The following is a 23,605-nucleotide window of genomic DNA, read 5'->3' as shown; positions in this document are numbered from 1 at the left end:
ATTTGGGTCTTTTTCATTTAGCCTGTTGCTTGGCTCCCTCCATTGGAAGCTCGGTGCATGTACAAAGAAAAATAACATAATTCAACCATTGATGGATGGTAAGGAAAATAATGACATTGCAAGTAGTCATGTTGAGGTATTCATCTGTCAGAATTATTGATGGATCTGTTGGCCGTGTCTCATTCATTGGGTTAACCATATGAATGAGTTCTGCTGGGATCTGCGATAACAGGTTTCTTCTGTCGGAATTATTGATGGGTCTTGTCACGTCTTTCAAGGAGCAGGAAACGGGTGAGTCAGGCGCAGGAGACAAAAAGTCAGTAGAAAAATATTTAATTATGTCCAGAGTGAATACAAAAATTAGGCTGGGTGCAAAACACAAACTCAAAATACACGGGACGCAGCCCGGCAACCCTAATATCAGCGTCGTGTAAATCAAACACATAGGAAAATTAATCCAGCCCTAAACCCAAAACGTAACACGAAACAATCCCGCACAACTCCAAACAAGAAACTGACAAACTAAATACCCTCCCACTAATTACAAACAAGAAACAGGTTGCACACTAAACAGACATAACTAACAGACACATGAAACATGGATCGGTGGCAGCTAGTAGGCCGGCGATGACGACCGCCGAGCGCCGCCCGAACGGGGAGTGGCGCCACCTTCTGTGGACGTTGTGACAGTACCCCCCCGACGCACGGCTACCGCCGCGCGCCGACACTGGCCTCGAGGACGACCCAGAGGACGAGGAGCAGGGTGATCTGGGCGGAGTCTGTGAAATCTCTGCAACAGGGCCGGGTCCAGAATATCCCTCACCCGTACCAGCACCTCTCCTCCGGACCGTACCCCTCCCAGTCCACGAGGTACTGCAGGCCCCCTACCCGACGTCGGGAGTCCAAGATGGACCGTACTATGTACGCCGGGGGCCCCCCCTGATGTCCAGGGGGGGCGGAGGGACCTCCCGCACCTCAGCGTCCTGTAGCGGACAGGCTACCACCGGCCTGAGGAGAGACACATGAAACGAGGGGTTAATACGGTAATATGACGGAAGTTGTAACCTATAACACACCTCATTTATTCTCCTCAGGACTTTGAATGGCCCCACAAATTGCGGACCCAGCTTCCGGCAGGGCAGGCGGAGGGACAGGTTCCGGGTCAAGAGCCATTCTGTCCCCCGGTTTGTACACGGGGGCCTCACAGCGGCGGCAGTCAGCGCTCTCCTTGTGCCGTCCTACAGCTCGTTTAAGGCACTCCTGGACGGCACTCCAGGTCTCCTTCGAGCGCTGAACCCAGTCCTCCACAGCAGGAGCTTCTGACTGATGCCAATGCACCAGGACCGGCTGGTATCCTAATACCACCTGGAAGGGCGACAGGTTAGTAGAGGAATGTTCTGCGCCATCTCCGCCCATGGCAAAAACTTCGCCCACTACCCTGGCCGATCCTGGCAATAGGACCGCAGAAACCTGCCCACATCCTGGTTAACCTGTTGGGGCTAGGGGGCAGTATTTGCACGGCCGGATAAAAAACATACCCGATTTAAACGGGTTACTACTCTTGCCCAGAAACTAGAATATGCATATAATTAGTAGATTTGGATAGAAAACTCTAAAGTTTTTAAAACTGTTTGAATGGTGTCTGTGAAAACAGAACTCATATGGCAGGCCAAAATCTGAGAAGATTCCATACAGGAAGTGCCCTGTCTGACAATTTGTTGTCCTTCAGTTGCATCTCTATCGAAAATACAGCATCTCTGCTGTAACGTGACATTTTCTAAGGCTTCCATGGGCTCTCAGAAGGTGCCAGAAAGTGTAATGAGGTGTCTGCAGTCTCTGGGCGAAGTACAGCAGCTCTGTTTGTGAGTGGTCAGCCTGGGAACAGTGAGACTGAGAAGCGCGTTCATCAGAATTCTCAATTTTTTTCTTTCAGCCTTTGAATGAATACAACGTCGCCCGGTTGGAATATTATCGCTATTTTACGAGAAAAATAGCATAAAAATGTATTTTAAACAGCGTTTGACATGCTTCGAAGTATGGTAATGGAATATTTTGAAATTTTTTGTCACGAAATGCGCCGGCGCGTCACCCTTCGGAGAGTGACTTGAACGCACGAACAAAACAGAGCTATTTGGATATAACTATGGATTATTTCGAACCAAAACAACATTTGTTGTTGAAGTAGAAGTCCTGGGAGTGCATTCTGATGAAGAACAGCAAAGGTAATGCAATTTTTCTTATAGTAAATCTGAGTTTGGTGAGTGCCAAACTTGGTGGGTGTCAAATTAGCTAGCCTGTGATGGCCGAGCTATGTACTCAGAATATTGCAAAATGTGCTTTCACCGAAAAGCTATTTTAAAATCGGACATAGCGATTGCATAAAGGAGTTCTGTATCTATAATTCTTAAAATAATTATGTTTTGTGAACTTTTATCATGAGTAATTTAGTAAATTCACCGGAAGTTTTGGGTGGGTATGCTAGTTCTGAACATCACATGCTAATGTAAAAAGCTGTTTTTTGATATAAATATGAACTTGATTGAACAAAACACGCATGTATTATATAACATAATGTCCTAGGAGTGTCATCTGATGAAGATCATCAAAGGTTAGTGCTGCATTTAGCTGTGGTTTGGGTTTATGTGACATATATGCTTGCTTGGAAAATGGGTGTGTGATTATTTGTGTCTATGTACTCTCCTAACATAATCTAATGTTTTGTGTTCACTGTAAAGCCTTTTTGAAATCGGACAATGTGGTTAGATTAATGAGAGTCTTGTCTTTAAAATGGTGTAAAATAGTTGATTGAGAAAATTGAATTGTGGTATTTTAGTTGGTTTTGTATTTCGCGCCGTGCGATGCCATTGGCTGTTGGCTAGGGTTTCCGCAGGCGGAACGGGGTTCCACTAGCGGAACGTCTGTCCTCAAAAGGTTAAAGTGAGTGCTCCTAATCTCAGCTTGTTACCTGTATAAAAGACACTTGTCCACAGAAGCAATCAATCAAATTCCAAACTGTCCACCATGGCCAAGACCAAAGAGCTCTCCAAGGCTGTCAGTGACAAGATTGTAGACCTACACAAGGCTGGAATGGGCTACAAGACCATCACCAAGCAGCTTGGTGAGAAGGTGACAACAGTTGGTGCGATTATTCGCAAATGGAAGAAACACAAAAGAACTATCAATCTCCCTCGACCTGGGGCTCCATGCAAGATCTCACCTCGCGGAGTTGCAATGATCATGAGAACGGTGAGGAATCAGCCCAGAACTACACGGGAGGATCTTGTCAATGATCTCAAGGCAGCTGGGACCATAGTCACCAAGAAAACAATTACTAAAACATATTCAAAGATGACAAATAATGTAATGTGATACAAAATTGTATCACTTATTTTCAATGTAAATCCGTATAATAAAATGATAGCAATACCAATGAAGGACTGAAATCCTGCAGCGCCCGCAAGGTCCCCATGCTCAAGAAAGCACATATACATGCCCGTCTGAAGTTTGCCAATGAACATCTGAATGATTCAGAGGGCAACTGGGTGAAAGTGTTGTGGTCAGATGAGACCAAAATGGAGCTCTTTGGCATCAACTCAACTCGCCGTGTTTGGAGGAGGAATGCTGCCTATGACCCCAAGAGGAGGTGGAAACATGCTTTGGGGGTGTTTTTCTGCTAAGGGGACAGGACAACTTCACCGCATCAAAGGGACGATGGATGGGGCCATGTACCGTCAAATCTTGGGAGAGAACCTCCTTCCCTCAGCCAGGGCATTGAAAATGGGTCGTGGATGGGTATTCCAGCATGACAATGAACCAAAACACACAGCCAAGGCAACAAAGGAGTAGTCAAGAAGAAGCACATTAAGGTCCTGGAGTGGCCTAGCCAGTCTCCAGACCTTAATCCCATAGAAAATCTGTGGAGGGAGCTGAAGGTTCGAGTTGTCAAACGTCAGCCTCGAAACCTGAATGACTTGGAGAAGAACTGCAAAGAGGAGTGGGACAAAATCCCTCCTGAGATGTGTGCAAACCTGGTGGCCAACTACAAGAAACGTCTGACCTGTGATTGCCAACAAGGGTTTTGCCACCAAGTACAAAGTCATGTTTTGCAGAGGGGTCAAATACTTATTTCCCTCATTAAAATGCATTATGTGTTTTTCTGGATTTTTTGTTGTTGTTGTTATTATTCTGTCTCTCACTGTTCAAATAAACTTACCATTAAAATTATAGACTGATCATTTCTTTGTCAGTGGGCAAACGTACAAAATCAGCAGGGGATCAAATACTTTTTTCCCCTCACTGTATATTATATACAAATTTTTAAATACATTTCAGATAAATTAATATATTAACTATATATTAAAGTCGTTCATAGTTAGAGTCCATAATGCTTCAGGTATCCTTGTTGTGGGGCTGTCTGCTGTAAACACAAGTTTAGCTTTTTAAAATAGGGTACACACTTTGTTTTAATGCTTATTATATATTATTATGCATTTTATTTTTGGCCTAGCGTGATGGTGCCGGGCTGCGTAAAGAAGACCCGGTCTCGGTTTGCACGTCGGATTTCTCATCTAATGTTGGATGATCCAAATCAATTATTCCAGGTAGCGGACGTGTATAGACGTGTATAGACGTTCTTGAAATAATATTAACATATATTTATACATAATATATACATTTTAACTTAAAAAAAGAACATACATTTGACATAAATACATACCTGAAAAATTGATGTCCACCCCTTTAAGAATATCTGTAAAAACATATAACACCGGTATAATATTAGAGCGAGAGAGAGTTCCAAATCGTGCAGTAATTTTGTAATATCATACATTTTCCAAAAACTACCTCACGCACACAAAAATCTGATATATTCATTCCAAATCCTCACCTTCAAAATTCTCCATGTGAATAGGCTTGCAGAAAAGCTGGAAAATACTTCTCAGATGAGCCGCTGTGTCCTAACGGCAAAAATGTATGGAATGAATTTACAGACTTGGGGGGTTGTTTGACAGTTTTTTTTTGGAGACAGCCTGTGTGTGCAAATGAAGCCCCTCATGCTGATATTGTTTAGAAGTAACATTGTTTTTAAACCTTAGGCTTGTCTAGACATATTCTATGCTGGTTGGTGGGATTGCCTTTTGCTTCCTTCAGCCCAGGAATTAACACCTGCTGTTTTTGGAGACAACCTGTGTCAGGTAGTCTATGTGTAGCTGGTTTATAGAACTCAGGCGCAGAACAGCAGACAAGAGTAAATAAACATATTTTACTCAACATATAATAAATGCAATACAAAAACAGAGCCCACAATAACGGACCTACCTACATAGAAACAATCACTCGCAAACAAACATGGGCGAACAAAGGGTTAAATAATGAACAGGTAATTGAAACCAGGTGTGTAAGATAAAGACAAAACAAATGGAAAATGAAAAGTGGATCAGCGATGTCTAGAAGGCCGGTGACGTCGACCGCCGAACGCCACCCGAACAAGGAGAGGGACCGACTTCGGAGGAAGTCGTGACAACCTGTGTGCTAATGAGTCGATAGTGTCGACATTGTTTCAAGCACAATTGAAGAGACGCACACACAAAGGTAACCCCTATCCTCGGGGTAAAACATCTGTTTTTGAGAGGCTTATATGCAGATGACCCCTAATTTTGAATTGTTTCAAGCACAATTGAAGAGACATACGCACACACAGACACACACCCCTGAAAAAAACATTGTTTTGAAACACACACGCCCGCACACACCCGTTTTTCCTGAAAGCCTTTCTCTAAAGACACACTGGGAGAGAGAAAAGATAGATTCCTTTCGTTAAAAGGTGAGATACAACTTAATGGAATTCTAAATATTTAGTACAGACCTTTTAAAACAGGCTATAATTAGTACAAACAATTTTACAGCGTAATATTTAACCAAGTCAGAATGTTTTTATTCCAAAAAATTGTTATACATCCGATATATAGATATTATTACAGCACAGTACTACACTTTAATACCCTTTTCTATTCCTAATACCCTTTTCTATTCCTTTTGTTAAAGGTGAGATACAATTTTAAAACCCTTTATTTAATTCTAAATATTTAGTACAGAACTTTTAAACATACTATAATTAGTTAAACAATTTTACTTCTCCTTTCTTACAGATAAAGGGGCCAGCTATATGTTTAACCTGGACACCCATCCGTTTCTAATTCGCCGTCTTCAAGCTGTGACCTGATCAGACCTTGTCTCTTGCCCGCAAGATATTGGGCACCCTCCAGCTTCCATATGTTTTCTTTCCCTAGATAGATCAAACGTCTTGCACAGAGACAGGGTCTGTCTTAAGGATAGAAGCGCCCAGCGGCGTAATTGTTCACGATGTTGGAAAAGATTGTCCATCTGTTTCATCATGGCCAGGAATATATGATAATCGCCCCACCTAAAGCTAAAGACAGGCACAAAATAGTTCACATCCATGCAGGCTTTGGAAAATATATACGAACTAACAGATTTTGAAGCATTTGAACTATTGAATTGGGCACATGCTAAAATTGTCACTTTGAAGTCTGGACTATATGCCATTGAAGAGATTCTTATGGCTTTCAAATCATCTCGCCCGCACACTTCCTCTTCCAACGCATACTCGGGCAGCATTGTCCCACTCTGGGCATGTTCGATCTGGCATAGCCCGAGCCGAATCTTAAGCCATTCTCTCATACGCAGCGCAGGAGAAAAACTCCCGGGATTTGTTTGATAAAGGAGGCTGTGGCCGCTGTCTGTGAAAATCTTCACAGTTGAATCCCCCGGTTGGAAAATGTAACCCATATGTCCATCACTCATATCAAAAACTAATTTAAAACATTCAGGGGCCTCACACAAAATGTCCTCGATGTTTTTGTCATTGTGTTCTTGACACAAGGCACAAAGTATACCTACAATTGCCCTAGGAGACATGTTTAATTTGTTGTTTAGTGTTCTGGGTTTATTTTAATTTCTTGTTTGGTGTTCTGGTGTTTATTTATAATGCGTCTGCCCCCCAATAACCCCGGACATTCCTGTTTCATAGACAACAGCCCTAAGGTCACTACAACAGGGTGGGGGTCATACTCTTTGAAATGTTCTAACACATCCCCCAGTTCAACAAGGTCCCTACACATCAATCATCATGTCAGCTTCAAAGGAACAGATGCACTATCTGGTTAAATAAACACCCTCCCCCTACCGTGAGAACGGAAGGCAGGATGTCCTGCAGGATGCCCATATATGGGCATATGCACTTGACCCATCAAGTAGGGTCATAAATCACACGTTTGACGTGTGCCGTCTACTGTATTCTCTCTACCCTCAAGGATAAAGGTGTAGCTCTGAGGAACTAACAAGGTTAGCTAGCCGTTTTCAAAACGGCGTCAACACCATAGCTAGCTAGCTAGCCAACTTTACCAATTAGCAGTACTGTAGAAACTATATACACATTACAACGGAACGATTTGACTAGTGTAATGTTGGCTAGCTACATAGTTGTCTTTGTATCAAGATAAAGGCGTAGTACAGAGTAACTATCGAGGTTAGCTAGCCAGCTACATTTTCTATCATAGTCAACAACGCGCCCACTGCTAGCTAGCTAACCCTACCAGCTAGCTGTTTCATTTTTAGTCAAGATTTTTGCAACGTAAGCTTAACTTTCTGAACATTCGAGATGTGTAGTCCACTTGTGTAGCTAGCAGGACTGACTTTGTGTTAGCTAGCCAACGTTTAATTACTTCTGCGTTATGAACTAGACACGGACGATCCATTGGTAGCTTGTTGTTACCAAGTATTGGTGCTAACCGTGTGTTATAGGATGCTAGCATGCTAGTTAGCTAGTTAGCTACGGCATCATAGGACACGGTGCACTAGGTGGGTTTTCACAGAAGAATACTGTACCAAGTTATCTAGCGGAATAAACTAAGTTTGAGCCTATTCCTGGAAACATTGAACCACTGTAGTTTACGTCAATTTTAATTTCTAGTGGTAGCTAGAAAAGTTATATTTTAGCGTTTTAGTGAATTGTTAGTGAGGGAGGCCCTGCTCTCTCACTTCCCCAGTTGTTTAGTTAATTTTCATGTCAATCTCCTTTGCATTAGCGTAGCCTTTCCTGTAGCCTATCAACTATGTGTCGGTCTATCCCTGTTCTCTCCTCTCTGCACAGGCCATACAAACGCTTCACATCGTGTGGCCGCTGCCACTAACCTGGTGGTCCCAGCGCGCACAACCCACGTGGAGTTCCAGGTCTCCGGCAGCCTCTGGAACTGACGGTCTGCGGCCAACAAGGCAGAGTTCATCTCAGCCTATGCTACCCTCCAGTCCATCGACTTCTTGGCGCTGACGGAAACATGGATTACCACAGAAAACACTGCTACTCCTACTGCTCTCTCCTCGTCTGACCACGTGTTCTCTCACACCCCGAAAGCATCTGGTCAGTGGGGTGGTGGCACTGGAATCCTCATCTCTCCCAAGTGGACATTCTCTCTTTCTCCCCTGACCATCTCCTCTTTTGAATTCCATGCTGTCACAATCAGTAGCCCATTCAAGCTTAACATCCTTACCATTTATCGCCCTCCAGGTTCCCTTGGAGAGTTCATCAATGAGCTTGACGCCTTGATAAGTTCCTTTCCTGAGGTGACTTTAACCTCCCTACGTCTACCTTTGACTCATTTCTCTCTGCCTCCTTCTTTCCACTCCTCTCCTCCCCCTCTCACCGTCCCCCCTACTCACAAGGCAGGCAATACGCTTGACCTCATCTTCACTAGATGCTGTTCTTCTACTAATCTCACTGCAACTCCCCTCCAAGTCTCCGATCATTACCTTGTATCCTTTTCCCTCTCGCTCTCCTCCAACACTACTCACTCTGCCCCTACTCAGATGGTATTGCGCCGTCGCAACCTTCGCTCTCTCTCTCCTGCTACTCTCTCCTCTTCCATCCTATCATCTCTTCCATCTGCCCAATCCTTCTCCAACCAATCTCCAGATTCTGCCTCCTCAACCCTCCTCTCTTTCTGCATCCTTTGACTCTATGTCTCCTATCCTCCCGACCGGCTCGGTCCTCCCCTCCTGCTCTGTGGCTTGACGACTCATTGTGAGCTCACAGAACAGGGCTCCGGGCAGCCGAGCGGAAATGGAGGAAAACTAACCGCCCTGCGGACCTGGCATCTTTTCACTCCCTCCTCTCTACATTCTCCTCCTTTGTTTCTGCTGTTAAAGCCACTTTCTACCACTAACTTCCAAGCATCTGCCTCTAACCCTAGGAAGCTCTTTGCCACCTCCTCCCTCCTGAATCCTCCTCCCCCTCCGCGGATGACTTTGTCAACCATTTTGAAAAGAAGGTCGACGACATCCGATCCTCGTTTGTTAAGTCAAATGACACCGCTGGTCCTGCTCACATTGCCCTACCCTATGCTTTGACCTCTTTCTCCCCTCTCTCTCCAGATGAAATCTTGCGTCTTGTGACGGCCGGCCGCCCAACAACCTGCCCGCTTGACCCTATCCCCTCCTCTCCTCTCCTCTCCAGACCATTTCCGGAGATCTTCTCCCTTACCTCACCTCGCTCATCAACTCATCCTTGACCACTGGCTACGTCCCTTCCGTCTTCAAGAGAGCGAGGGTTGCACCCCTTCTCAAAAAACCTACACTCGATCCCTCCGATGTCAACAACTACAGACCAGTATCCCTTCTTTCTTTTCTCTCCAAAACTCTTGAACGTGCCGTCCTTAGCCAGCTCTCCTGCTATCTCTCAGAATTACCTTCTTGATCCTAATCAGTCAGGTTAAGACTGGTCATTCAACTGAGACTGCTCTTCTCTGTGTCACGGAGGCGCTCCGCACTGCTAAAGCTAACTCTCTCTCCTCTGCTCTCATCCTTCTAGACCTATCTGCTGCCTTTGATACTGTGAACCATCAGATCCTCCTCTCCACCCTCTCCGAGTTGGGCATCTCCGGCACGGCTCACTCTTGGATTGCGTCCTACCTGACAGGTCGCTCCTACCAGGTGGCGTGGCGAGAATCCATCTCCGCACCACGTGCTCTCACCACTGGTGTCCCCCAGAGCTCAGTTCTAGGCCCTCTCCTATTCTCGCTATACACCAAGTCACTTGGCTCTGTCATATCCTCACATGGTCTCTCCTATCATTGCTACGCAGACGACACACAATTAATCTTCTCCTTTCCCCCTTCTGATAACCAGGTGGCGAATCGCATCTCTGCATGTCTGGCAGACATATCAGTGTGGATGACGGATCACCACCTCAAGCTGAACCTCGGCAAGGCGGAGCTGCTCTTTGTCCCGGGGAAGGACTGCCCTTTCCATGATCTCGTCATCATGGTGGACAACTCCATTGTGTCCTCCTCCGAGTGCTAAGAGCCTCGGCGTGACCCTGGACAACACCCTGTCATTCTCTGCTAACATCAAGGCGGTGACCCGATCCTGTAGGTTCATGCTATACAACATTCGCAGGGTACGACCCTGCCTTACACAGGAAGCGGCGCAGGTCCTAATCCAGGCACTTGTCATCTCCCATCTGGATTACTGCAACTCCCTGTTGGCGGGGCTCCCTGCCTGTGCCATTAAACCCCTACAACTCATCCAGAACGCGGCAGCCCGTCTGGTGTTCAACCTTCCCAAGTTGTCTCACGTCACCCCGCTCCTCCGCACACTCCACTGGCTTCCAGTTGAAGCTCACATCTGCTACAAGACCATGGTGCTTGCTGTGAGGGGAACGGCACCTCCGTACCTTCAGGCTCTGATCAGGCCCTACACCCAAACAAGGGCACTGCGTTCATCCACCTCTGGCCTCCCTACCTCTGCAGAAGCACAGTTCCCACTCAGCCCAGTCAAAACTGTTCGCTGCTCTGGCACCCCAATGGTGGAACAAGCTCCCTCACGATGCCAGGACAGCGGAGTCCCTAGACACCTGAAACCCCACCTCTTTAAGGAATACCTGGGATAGGATAAAGTAATCCTTCTAACCCCCCCTAAAAAAAAGATATAGATGTACTATTGTAAAGTGGTTGTTCCACTGGATATCATAAAGGGGAATGCACCAATTTGTAAGTCGCTCTGGATAAGAGCGTCTGTTAAATGACGTAAATGTTTTTCTTTAGACCAGCTTACCTCGATAACGAGAGGGCCAAGGTTTGACCATGCAGCCCTCTACTGAACTTTAACCATACCGACATAATAATAATAACAAGTCTTTGATATTAATTACTAGTCTGCAGCTAGGAATTCGGTATCATGGAACACGAAGACCGACGAAACAGCCAGAGACAGAGACGGAGAGGAGAGAGACAGAGACGGAGAGAGACGAAGGAGAGAGAGGAGCGAGACAGAGACGGAGAGAGACGAAGGAGAGAGAGGAGAGAGGAGAGAGAAAGAGAGAACTCTCCAACAGAACAGAACAGAACTCTCCAACAAGGATCCCGACGACACACTGAATGTAAATATACATATTGATTGCAATTGTTCCCGAATGAGTGAGTGTTCATGTGCAAAGGACTAGCATATCAATTGTTAATATTTATCAACTCTGTAGTGTCTTCTCAGCTGACCCTTATCACCCTTTGTTTAACAAGCCGCCATAGCCCACTAGGGCACATTCCTCTAACATTTCTTTGTAACGATACCTAGTGTTTTGTATGCTTTCTGTGAATTACTTAGTTTAGTAAATAAATGATTAAGACAATTGATGTATGGATGACTTAGTGAAGACTGGGGTCATGCAGAAAACAACAATTTACGACGGAATGAGACTGACGTGAGGTAAATAAGTCATTCAATCAGAAGACTCATAGATCAGATAATGATATCTGAGAGTTATATATTAGGAAAATTATAACTTTGTAATCTGAATATTTCTTGGTGCCCCGACCTTCTAGTTAATTAGTTACACAATTAATCAGTTTAATCGCGTAATAATAATTACAGAGAGTTATTTGATAAACATGCCTTCAGTTTTAATGATGCCAAAGACACGACACCCCTGAACGTATCCTGACCTTTTCCTAATCCTGATCTCTCAGGGTGGCTAGACTTTTGAATGACTATGATTAAATTCAATACATTTTTTTTTTTTTTATTATACAATTTAACATTTGAGACATTCTTGAAACATTTGACATGAGCATACGCCTTGATTACAGGGTCTTAAAAGGACACATACTTGAACACTTTTGATATTTTCTATACAAAACAATCTACGACGCTATTACTTCTTAAATCATTATAAAGAGACATAACATCTTCAAAAGAAACTCCACGGGCTCTTTGGCATAGGTAGAATACACAGTATTGGCCACATGTAGTGGAAAGGTTATCTTGTACTTGTTTGATGCTGTAGTAGATCTTTGATACATTTTTGGTCAAAAACTGTTACCTCTTACATCTAGACGTTCTGCTAGCGGAACACCTGCTCCAATATCCAATGATGGGCGTGGTGCGAAATACAAACTCCTCGAAAATCCGAAAATTTCAATTTTTCAAACATATGACTATTTTACACCATTTTAAAGACAAGACTCTCCTTTATCTAACCACACTGTCCGATTTCAAAAAGGCTTTACAGCGAAAGCAAAACATTAGATTATGTCAGCAGAGTACCCAGCCAGAAATAATCAGACACCCATTTTTCAAGCTAGCATATAATGTCACAAAAAACAAAACCACAGCTAAATGCAGCACTAACCTTTGATGATCTTCATCAGATGACACTCCTAGGACATTATGTTACACAATACATGCGTGTTTTGTTCAATCAAGTTCATATTTATATCAAAAAACAGCTTTTTACATAAGCATGTGACGTTCAGAACTAGCATACCCACCGAAACTTCCGGTGAATTTACTAAATTACTCACGATAAACGTTCAAAAAACATAATTATTTTAAGAATTATAGATACAGAACTCCTTTATGCAATCGCTATGTCCGATTTTAAAATAGCTTTTCGGTGAAAGCACATTTTGCAATATTCTGAGTAGATCGCTCGCCATCACGGGCTAGCTATTTTGACACTCACCAAGTATGGTACTCACCAACTCAGATTTACTATAAGAAAAATTGGATTACCTTTGCTGTTCTTTGTCAGAATGCACTCCCAGGACTTCTACTTCAATAACAAATGTTGGTTTGGTTCCAAATAATCCATAGTTATATCCAAATAGTGGCGTTTTGTTGTGCGTTCAAGACACTATCCGAAGGGTAACGAAGGGTGACGCGCCCGGCCCGTTTCGTTACAAGTTTTTTTTAAATATTCCATTACCGTACTTCGAAGCATGTCAAACGCTGTTTAAAATCAATTTTTATGCGATTTTTCTCGTAAAAAAAAGCAATAATATTCCGACCGGGAGATGTTGTTTTCGTTCAAAGACTGAAAATTTAAACATGGAGTCGTCTCGTGCAGGCGCCACCAGTCTCATATCAACCACTATCCAAATGCGCTACTGTTTTTCAGCCATGGCCTGCAAAGTCATCATTCAACGTTCTGGCGCCTTCTGAGAGCCTATGGGAACGTTAGAAAATGTCACATTACGGCAGAGATCCCCTGCTTTGGATAGAGATGATCAAGAAGGCCAAGAAATGGTCAGAGAGGGCGCCGTAGGAATAAAAAAAAGTTGAGATTTTTCTTCCTCCATCTTCTAATGCCACAGCAAGCCAATGTTCACCCGGCATGTGTTTAGGATGGGTATTGACAATAAACATGGGCAGTCGCTCCTGCCATTACTCTATAGGTACTTCATCACAAGCCCACACTCCACAAAATTGTTTTCCAATCAAGCGGCTCATGAGACCTTCTAGCTCTTGGATATTCATGTCTTTGCTCAACGATCCTTAATTAATAATAATCCACTAAGACTTGTCTTCGGGCATTCACTTCCAAAATTGAATCACAGCATGCATAAACAGTCAAGCTAACTGTACAGGCTAAAGGTGTACGGAAACGCATTTCCAGCCTGAGGTTACCTTGGGACACCACAGACAGATTTCCTGAGGTGTCATCAGGTGATAAATTGAAAGCATACAAAGTGTAACCCTCTGCAAAATCATTTCTGTCAATAGGTAAAGAGATCTTTTAGATGCCTCCCAGTAGCCAGGAATATGGCTACCGGGAGGCATGCATGGTTTGTTCCCCCTTCGCCGTAAGAAAAAAATTGATTTTAAATTCATAGTGGGGGACTTGGTACATATATCTAAGTTGAGGGGTCTTTGACAAAAATAGGAGCAAGGTTACAACGATGAGTTGTTCACAGTTACCGAATGTCTACCACGTATACCCCCTAATTACAAGTTAAAAGATTATGACGGGGAGCTTATAGAGGGTTCCTTTTATGAGAAGGAACTACAGAAGGTACAGTTGGGTAAAGACAAAGTATTTCATGTGGAGGAGATTCTGGATCAAAAGAGAGAAAAGGGTAAAAAAAAAAAAATGGGTGTTGGTCCGTTGGAAAAACTGGCCCCAAAAATTCAACAGTTGGGTATTAGAGCACAATGTGGTGGAGGCCGCGGGGGTTAACTTAAACCCTCATGCATGATAAATACACCATCATTCGAGTGTTAACCAGAGTGCATTATGGAGCACAATGGATTCTACCTGACTCTCCCCAGTAATGCGTCTGCACATATATATATATATGAATAACCAAAGTTCGAATTATACAACCAATTTTCCAAAGCCTATAAAGTTAGAGGCCTGGGAAGTAGGTCTCAGCGAGATTACATACCCCCATAGTTGGTATAATATTAAGGATAAGGACCGTGATTGTTATTGCAAAAGGATATCGGAACCCCCAAAGCTTAAAGAAGGGTTCTTCAGAACTGTAGAGAGGATCATCTCAGTGTTGAACGCCCTCCTAACCCTGAACAATATGGAAATACTCTTGAACTACAACCCTACTCATAAACGTGTACAAATCTCAGGGGATGCTGATGGGGGTATAAAGACTAGCGGTAATTTAGCCTACATGTTGGGGATGAGTTCCAATAAATGAACGTATGTGAGAGAAATTATTCCCATTCCCTGCGGATATACATGCAGGGTTTTACAACATATTTGTGTATACCGACATCATATCCTATCAAAGGGTAGGAGACAGTTATGTGCCCCTCCTGAGAACAGTTCATATAGAGGGAACGGATGGTGATGTAGTCACTGTTAACTATGACAAGCCCCACTATGTACCTGTAAGCAAGAAATATATTGAAAACATTCTGGTTGAGCTTAAAACGGCTCAGAATGAAAATATTGAATTTACTTATGGTAAAACGATTGTAAAACTCCACTTTAGACCCACCAAAACCTCTACATATCTAATATATATTATAAAAATACAAATAAATTAAAATGGTTATGGAACACAACCACCATCTCGACCCTAACCGATATGTATCGTACTATGTTGATCAAGTGGGTAATGGATTACCCGGCTATCATGGATCCCCGACCATGTACGGTTCGGGGATAGGGCATATTTCGTAACCTCTTTAGGATGGTTTTACCGTTTATGAAGAAAGGCCTCAGCATAGCCAAATCACATTTAATATCAGTGGCCAAAAATATTGTGAGGTTGTAGCCAATGCTACGACCAGACGGGCTTCATCAGATCCCGAGCATCAAGAAGGCTCGGGGCTTATGCTGTTGTCTTTAAGACCAAAAAAGAGGCCTCCGGGTATAAGGCGCAGGCCAGCCCCTAAAAAGTGGAGGTTAACCGTTAAAAGAAACTCAGTAAGTCAGACAGGGTAAAGTGAGGAGGTCTGGACCAAAAACGGCAAAAAGAATACTCTGAAGTATTTTCTAAAAGAAGCAGCATGGCTCTTATACACCGCATGTCCTCTGAAGCTATAAAGACAGAGCTCGATCTTTTCACGGCCCCCTTAACCCAATTTTCAATAGATAGACCCACTCTCTGCCATTACAGACAACGGTCCTATAGAATTTTTCATACCAGGCCATGGTGACAACTACCTGGACCTCAACAACACCTTATTGCATTTACGTCTCAAAGTGACCAAAATAAACGGTACTAATATTGCAAACGATGCCAATGTGAGTCTCATTAATTATCCCTTGGCGACCATCTTCTCCCATGTGGATGTGACTTTGGGTGAATGCCTAATCAGTCAGAGCAGTGCCACATATCCTTACAGGGCTATCCTGGAATGTTTACTAAACTACTCCGAAGACACTCAAGACACAATTCAGCGCCGGGCTGTTTAGCAAGGTTACTGCAGGAGCATCTTTGGAAGCCATAGACCTTACCACCGGTGTAAACAAAAGGACTGGAGGCACGTGCACGCTACTTTGCTGAATCTCAAGAATTTCATCTGCTAGGGCCTATACACTCTGACATTTTCATTCAAGAACATTTACTCTTAAATTCAGTTGATTTAAGGCTAAAATTAACCAGGGCCAAGGATGAGTTCTGTCTGATGTCTGCCCAAGTAGCATCTGTAGTCAAGAAAACCTGTTTCTAGGCCCTTTATCCCGCTACATGGTAATAGCCTTGGTTGATCACGCCTCTAATACGGGCAGCTTACATAAAAAATAATAAAATAAAAAAAATAAAATAATTTTCAACATTTCAAAGCAGAGTATGTAGCTCTCTGTCAGGACGGACGTCAGGTCCCTGCTAAGGCTTTCCAACCACAATTTAATAACACACACACACACACACACACACACACCAGGCTTCTGGGCTCAGGCTTCAGCTCACCAGGCTTGGACCGGAATAAAATGTTCAGTTCTGATGACAACTAAACTACATTTGTGTCTCGTGTGTTTTGAATTTATGGTGACTTTGTATTAAGGAAATATGCTAAGCTTGTAAAGGGGTGCCTAACTGGTGGCAGGGAAGTCAAACGCGGAGAGCAGAACTAGGTACTAGCCGGAGCAGTTTAATCCAAAAACCAACGGCATAAAAATACAACAGTAGATGGGTACAAAAACCCGACGCGCACCAGTAAACAAGTGCACAAGCACTTACAAACAATCCCAAATAAAAACATGGGGGGAACAGAGGGTTAAATACACAACAAATAATGAGGGAAAGGGAAACCAGGTGTGTAGGAAAACAAGACAAATGGAAAATGAAAAGTGGATCGACGATGGCTAGAAGACCGGTGACGCCGACCGCCGAACGAACAAGGAGAGTAAAAGACTTCGGTGGAAGTCGTGACAGTACCCCCCCCCCTTGACGCGCGGCTACAGCAGCGTGCCGACACCGGCCTCGGGGACGACGAGGTGCAGGGCGATCCGAACGGAGACGGTGGATCTCCCGCAGCATTGAAGGGTCCAACACGTCCTCCACCGGATCCCAGCATCTCTCCTAAGGAACGCACCACCCTACCACTCCACGAGGTACTGAAGGCCCCTCGACACCAGTATGGATCGAACGGAGTACGCCGGGGCCCCCTCGATGTCCAGAGGGGGCAGGAGAACCTCCCGCACCTCAGACTCCTGGAGCGGGCCAGCCACCACCAGCCTGAGGAGAGACACATGGAACGAGGGGTTAATACGGTAATCGGGGGAAAGCTGTAACCCACCACATTCAGTCTCCTCAGGACTTTAAATGGCCCCACAAACCGCGGACCCAGCTTCCGGAGGGGCAGGTTTCGGGTCGAGAGCCAGACCCGGTCCCCCGGTGCGAACACCGGGGCCTCACTGCGGTGACGGTCTGCGCTGGCTTTCTGGTGCAGCAAGTCGCGCTGAAGGTGAACATGAGCAGCGTCCCATGTCTCCTCCACGCGCCAAAACCAGTCATCCACCGCAGGAGCCTCGGTCTGACTCTGATGCGAAGGAGACAGAACCGGCTGATTCCCCCTTCCAGTGCATACTGGGGTGAGGTTAGTGGAGGAGAGAGTTCTGGGCCATCTCTCACCCAGGACACGAACGCCGCCCACTCCCCCGGCCGGTCCTGACAATAAGACCTCAAATCTACCCACATCCTGGTTAACTCTCTCCACCTGCCCGTTACTCTTGGGGTGAAAACCTGAGGTAAGGCTGATCGAGACCCCCAGACCCTCGAATGAACTGGGGACCCCGATCAGACACTACATCCTCAGGCACCCCGTAGTGCCAGAAGACGTGTGTAAACAAAGCCTCCGCAGTCTGTAAGGACATAGGCAGACCGGGCAGAGGGAGGAGACGGCAGGACTTAGAAAAATGGTCCACAACGACCAGGATCGTGATGTTACCCTGTGAGGGAGAAAGATCAGTAAGGAAATCCACCGACAGGTGCGACCACGACCGTTGTGGAATGGGTAAGGGGTGTAGCTTACCTCTGGGCAGATGCCTACGAGCCTTACATTGGGCGCACACCGAGCAGGAGGAAACAAACCCTCACGTCCTTAGCCAAAGTGGGCCACCAGTACTTCCTACTCAGACAGCACACCGGCCGACCGATGCCTGGATGACCAGAGGAGGGTGACGTATGGGTCCAATAGATCAGCCGGTCACGGACAGCAGACGGAACATACAGACGCCCAGCGGGACACTGGAGGGGAGTGGGCTCTGCACGTAGCGCCAGCTCAATGTCCGCGTCCAGCTCCCAAACTACCGGCGCCACCAGGCAGGAGGCCGGGAGTATGGGGGTGGGATCCATGGGCCGCTCCTCTGTGTCATACAGCCGGGACAGTGCGTCTGCCTTGGCGTTCTGGGAACCTGGCCTGTAAGAGAGGGTGAAAAACATGGCCCACCTTGCCTGGCGAGGGTTCAGTCTCATCACCGCCCGGATGTACTCCAGATTGTGGTGGTCAGTCCAGATTTTACATTTACATTTTTGTATTTTAGCAGACACTCTTATCCAGAGCGACTTACTGTTGTGAATGCATACATTTCATTTTTTTTTTTTTTTTTTTTTTTTTTTTTTTTTTGTACTGATGAGAAAAGGGTTTTTCATTCCCCTCAAGCCAATGTCTCCACACCTTCAGAGCCTTGACAACAGCCAACAGCTCCAGGTCCCCCACGCCATAGTTTCACTCCGCCCGGCTGAGCTTCCTCGAGAAGAAGGCACAGGGGTGGAGCTTTGGTGGTGTACCCGAGCGCTGAGAGAACACGGCTCCTATCCCAGCCTCGGTCGCATCCACCTCCACTATGAACGCCAAAGAGGGATCCGGATGGGCCAGCACGGGAGCCGAGGTAAACAGAGCCCTCAGGTGACCAAAAGCCCTGTCCGCCTCAGCCGACCACTGCAAACGCACTGGTCCCCCCGTCAGCAGTGAGGTAATGGGAGCCGCCACCTGACCAAAACCAAAACCCCGGATTAACCTCCGGTAGTAATTGGCAAACCCTACAAACCGCTGCACCTCCTTTACCGTGGTGGGAGTCGGACAATTACGCACGGCTGAAATGCGGTCACTCTCCATCTCCACCCCTGATGTGGAATGCGGTACCCTAGGAAGGAGACGGACTGTTGGAAGAACAAACATTTCTCAGCCTTGACGTACAGGTCATGCTCCAACAGACGACCAAGCACCCTGCGCACCAGGGACACATGCTCGGCGCGTGTAGCGGAGTATATCAGAATGTCATCAATCTACACCCCTGCAGGTCCCTGAAAATCGGTATATTCAGGGGGGATGCGCACAGTGGAAACGTGGTCTGGACTCCCCACCGTAGTAGCACCAACGGAAACCCCTAAACATCTACCCGAGCACTCTCGCGACCACCCCGTGAGAGCCCTCTGTTGCCACGAGACAGTGGGGTCATGACAGGCTAACCAGGGTAGGCCTAGCACCACGGGAAACGCAGGAAAGTCAATAAGAAAGAGACCGATTCTCTCCTTGTGATCCCCCTGCGTCACCATGCCCAGGGGAGTGGTGGCCTCCCTAATCAACCCTGACCCCAATGGTCGACTGTCTAAGGCATGAACGGGGAATGGCACAGCCACGGGAACAACGGGGATCCCTAACCTATGGGCGAACAATTTGTCTATAACATTCCCAGCCGTGCCTGAATCAACAAGGGCCTTATGCTGGGAATGCGGGGAAAATTCAGGAAAAGTGACATACAAAAACATGTGTGCAACAGAGGGCTCTGGGTGAGAATGGTGCCGGCTCACCTGTGGTGACACCAGAGTGCCCTGCCTACTGCCTCGATCCCCAGAGGAACCAAAGCGGGACCGACCAGCAGTGTGACCTCTGCGGCCACAGGTGGTGCACGAGACGGAACCTCCTCCGGTCTCCCTGCGCACATCACCTCCCAGCTCCATGGGCATCGGAGCGGTGGTGCTGGTGGATGGAACTGACAGACCCCGCCCTGGACGTCCGCGGGTAGCCAGCAGGTTATGCAACCGAATAGACAGGTCCACCAGCTGGTCGAAGGTGAGGGTGGTATCCCTGCAGGCCAACTCCCGACGGACGTCCTGGACAACGCGGTCCATGGCGGCGCTGAGATGGTGGATCATCGCCGCTTGCTCCTGGACGCGCTCCTCGACCCCTATACCAGGGGGACCTGCTCCTGCTGACTCCATATGGTGGTGTGGGATTCTGTAAAGGTGTGCGTATCTGGTGGCAGGGAAGTCAGACGCAGGAGAGCAGAACTAGGTAGTAGCCAGAGCAATTTAATCCAAAAACCAACGGCATAAAAATACAACAGAATATGGGTACAAAAACCCAACGCGCACCAGTAAACAAGTGCACAAGCACTTACAAACAATCCCACACAAAGACATGGGGGCAACAGAGGGTTAAATACACAACAAATAATGAGGGAAATGGAAACCAGGTGTGTAGGAAAACAAGACAAATGGAAAATGAAAAGTGGATCGACGATGGCTAGAAGACCGGTGACGCCGACCGCCGAACGAACAAGGAGAGGAAACGACTTCGGTGGAAGTCATGACAAGGCTAAAGGCTTTCATGCAACCACCTGTTTGGATAATGTGATATTTTATTGTTTGCCAATCTGCTACTGCACATGTGTATTTTGTAGAATTGCATTATTGGGGGGGGAAAATTGTGTAATTTCCTGGTCTTGTCATTTCAGAAATCCTGGGAATGTGAAGTGTGGTCCCGGGACAGTCCCGGGATCCCGGTTACCTGTGTTAATCCCTAGTCTCGACAGATTGGATGTGAAACTGAAGAAGCGGCAGATTTGCTTATCACACCTCTGTCCCACATGATTTGTAATGACCAGTTGCTAAAGGCATTGTGGTCTATGAACTGAACATTGCTCCAACTCTTAAAGCTGATGATCCAGCGAACTTTACAAATTACACACCAATCGCAATTTTTGGTGAAGCTTGCATACAAAAACAATTATTAAATATCTGAACAAGGAAATTATGTAATAAAAACATCAGTATGAATTCAGAAAATCTCATATTTACATGGCTGTTATTTAATTTATTAAATACTGTACATACGGCAAATTAATCTCTCAAAAGAATTGATACTGTTGATCATCATATTTCATTACAAAAACGTGAAACTATGGTCGTGAATTAATCTATCTCAAGGCTAGAAAGCAATATGTGACTTTCAATGGAATAGACTCTCCCTCTGGAGATTAAGTGTGGCATGCTGCAGGGATCAATTCTTGGACCCCTATTATTTGTGATCTATATATTTGTATCCTCGGAGATCTCAATTACCTTATTAATGTTGAACTGTTGATTTTAAACCACTGAGATATTACACAAATTGTCACTGAATCTCAAAACTATTTTGTAATGTTTGGGCCAAAGAACAGAAAACACAACAGACCATTTAGGGGTCCTTATTGACAATATACTTGTTGATCAAGCCTGTACAACCTGCTTTCTTGGTGTTTTGACTGATGATTAATTGTCATGAACCCCACAGACAATAAACTAAGACTGCCAAAAATGTGGATACTGGGCAAAATTAGGTACCTCAAAACAGAAGCACTGCTCTCAGTCTCTATTGCACAATGATCTTCTCATTCATCGGTTACTTTAGCATTACATGGGCCAGAATGCACCATACCAAACTACTATCAATCTGTCTCCTGTCGAAACACTAAGAATAATATCATATGCCGGTTTTAGAGACCATTAACCATCACTTTAACAATTAGGACTGCTGAATATTTACCAAATTAATTATCTTCAAGTTGTGCAATTTGTTTACAGCTCTTTAAAAATCACTTATTACCCGCTTTCTTCAAAAACGATTTCACCGCCAAATATTAATTCCATAACTACAGTCGTGGCCAAAAGTTGAGAATGACACAAATATTAAGTTTGCTGCTTCAGTGTCTTTAGATAGTAATATCTGACAAAACTATAGAATACTGAAGTATAATTACAAGCATTTAATGTGTCAAAGGCTTTTATTGACAATTACATGAAGTTGATGCAGAGTCAATATTTGCAGTGTTGACCCTTCTTTTTCAAGACCTCTGCAATCCGCCCAGGCATGCTATCAATTAACTTCTGGGCCACATCCTGACTGATGGCAGCCCATTCTTGCATAATCAATGCTTGGAGTTTGTGGGTTTTTGTTTGTCCACCCGCCTCTTGAGGATTGACCACAAGTTCTCAATGGGTTTAAGGTCTGGGGAGTTTCCTGGCCATGGACCCAAAATATCAATGTTTTGTTCCCCGAGACACTTAGTTATCACTTTGCCTTATGGCAAGGTGCTCCATCATGCTGGAAAAGGCATTGTTCGTCATCAAACTGTTCCTGGATGGTTGGGAGAAGTTGCTCTCGGAGGATATGTTGGTACCATTCTTTATTCATGGCTGTGTTCTTAGGCAAAATTGTGAGTGAGCCCACTCCCTTGGCTGAGAAGCAACCCCACACATGAATGGTCTCAGGATGCTTTACTGTTGGCATGACACAGGACTGATGGTAGCGCTCACCTTGTCTTCTCCAGACAAGCTTTTTTCCAGATGCCCCAAACAATCGGAAAGGGGATTCAGAGAAAATGACTTTACCCCAGTCCTCAGCAGTCCAATCCCTGTACCTTTTTCAGAATATCAGTCTGTCCCTGATGTTTTCCTGGAGAGAAGTGGCTTCTTTGCTGCCCTTCTTGACACCAGGCCATCCTCCAAAAGTCTTCGCCCCTGTGTGTGCAGATGCACTCACATCTGCCTGCTGCCATTCCTGAGTAAGCTTTGTACTGGTGGTGCACCGATACCGCAGCTGAATCAACTTTAGGAGACGGTCCTGGCGCTTGCTGGACTTTCTTGGGCACCCTGAAGCGTTCTTCACAACAATTGAACCGCTCTCCTTGAAGTTCTTGATGAGCCGATAAATGGTTGATTTAGGTGCAACCTTACTGGCAGCAATATCCTTGCCTGTGAAGCCCTTTTTGTGCAAAGCAATGATGATGCCACATGTTTCCTTGCAGGTAACCATGGTTGACAGAGGAAGAACAATGATTCCAAGCACCACCCTCCTTTTGAAGCTTCCAGTCTGTTATTCGAACTCAATCAGCATGACAGAGTGATCTCCAGCCTTGTCCTCGTCAACACTCACACCTGTGTTAACGAGAGAATCACTGACATGTCAGCTGGTCCTTTTGTGGCAGGGCTGAAATGCAGTGGAAATGTTTTTTGGGGATTCAGTTCATTTGCATGGCAAAGACGGACTTTGCAATGAATTGCAATTCATCTGATCACAATTCATA

General features: G+C 45.4%; 1 protein-coding gene across 1 annotated transcript in view; it reads right to left on the bottom strand.

The window, feature by feature from the left end:
* LOC115199587 (calcineurin-binding protein cabin-1) overlaps positions 1-23,605 on the bottom strand; it is a 134,008-nt gene that overhangs the window by 75,889 nt on the left and 34,514 nt on the right.

This window comes from Salmo trutta, chromosome 9 (genome assembly GCF_901001165.1).
Source record: "Salmo trutta chromosome 9, fSalTru1.1, whole genome shotgun sequence".
Classification (NCBI taxonomy): domain Eukaryota; kingdom Metazoa; phylum Chordata; class Actinopteri; order Salmoniformes; family Salmonidae; genus Salmo; species Salmo trutta.
The sequence above is the reverse complement of the archived record's forward strand: the minus strand, read 5'-3'. Positions and strand labels throughout refer to the sequence as shown.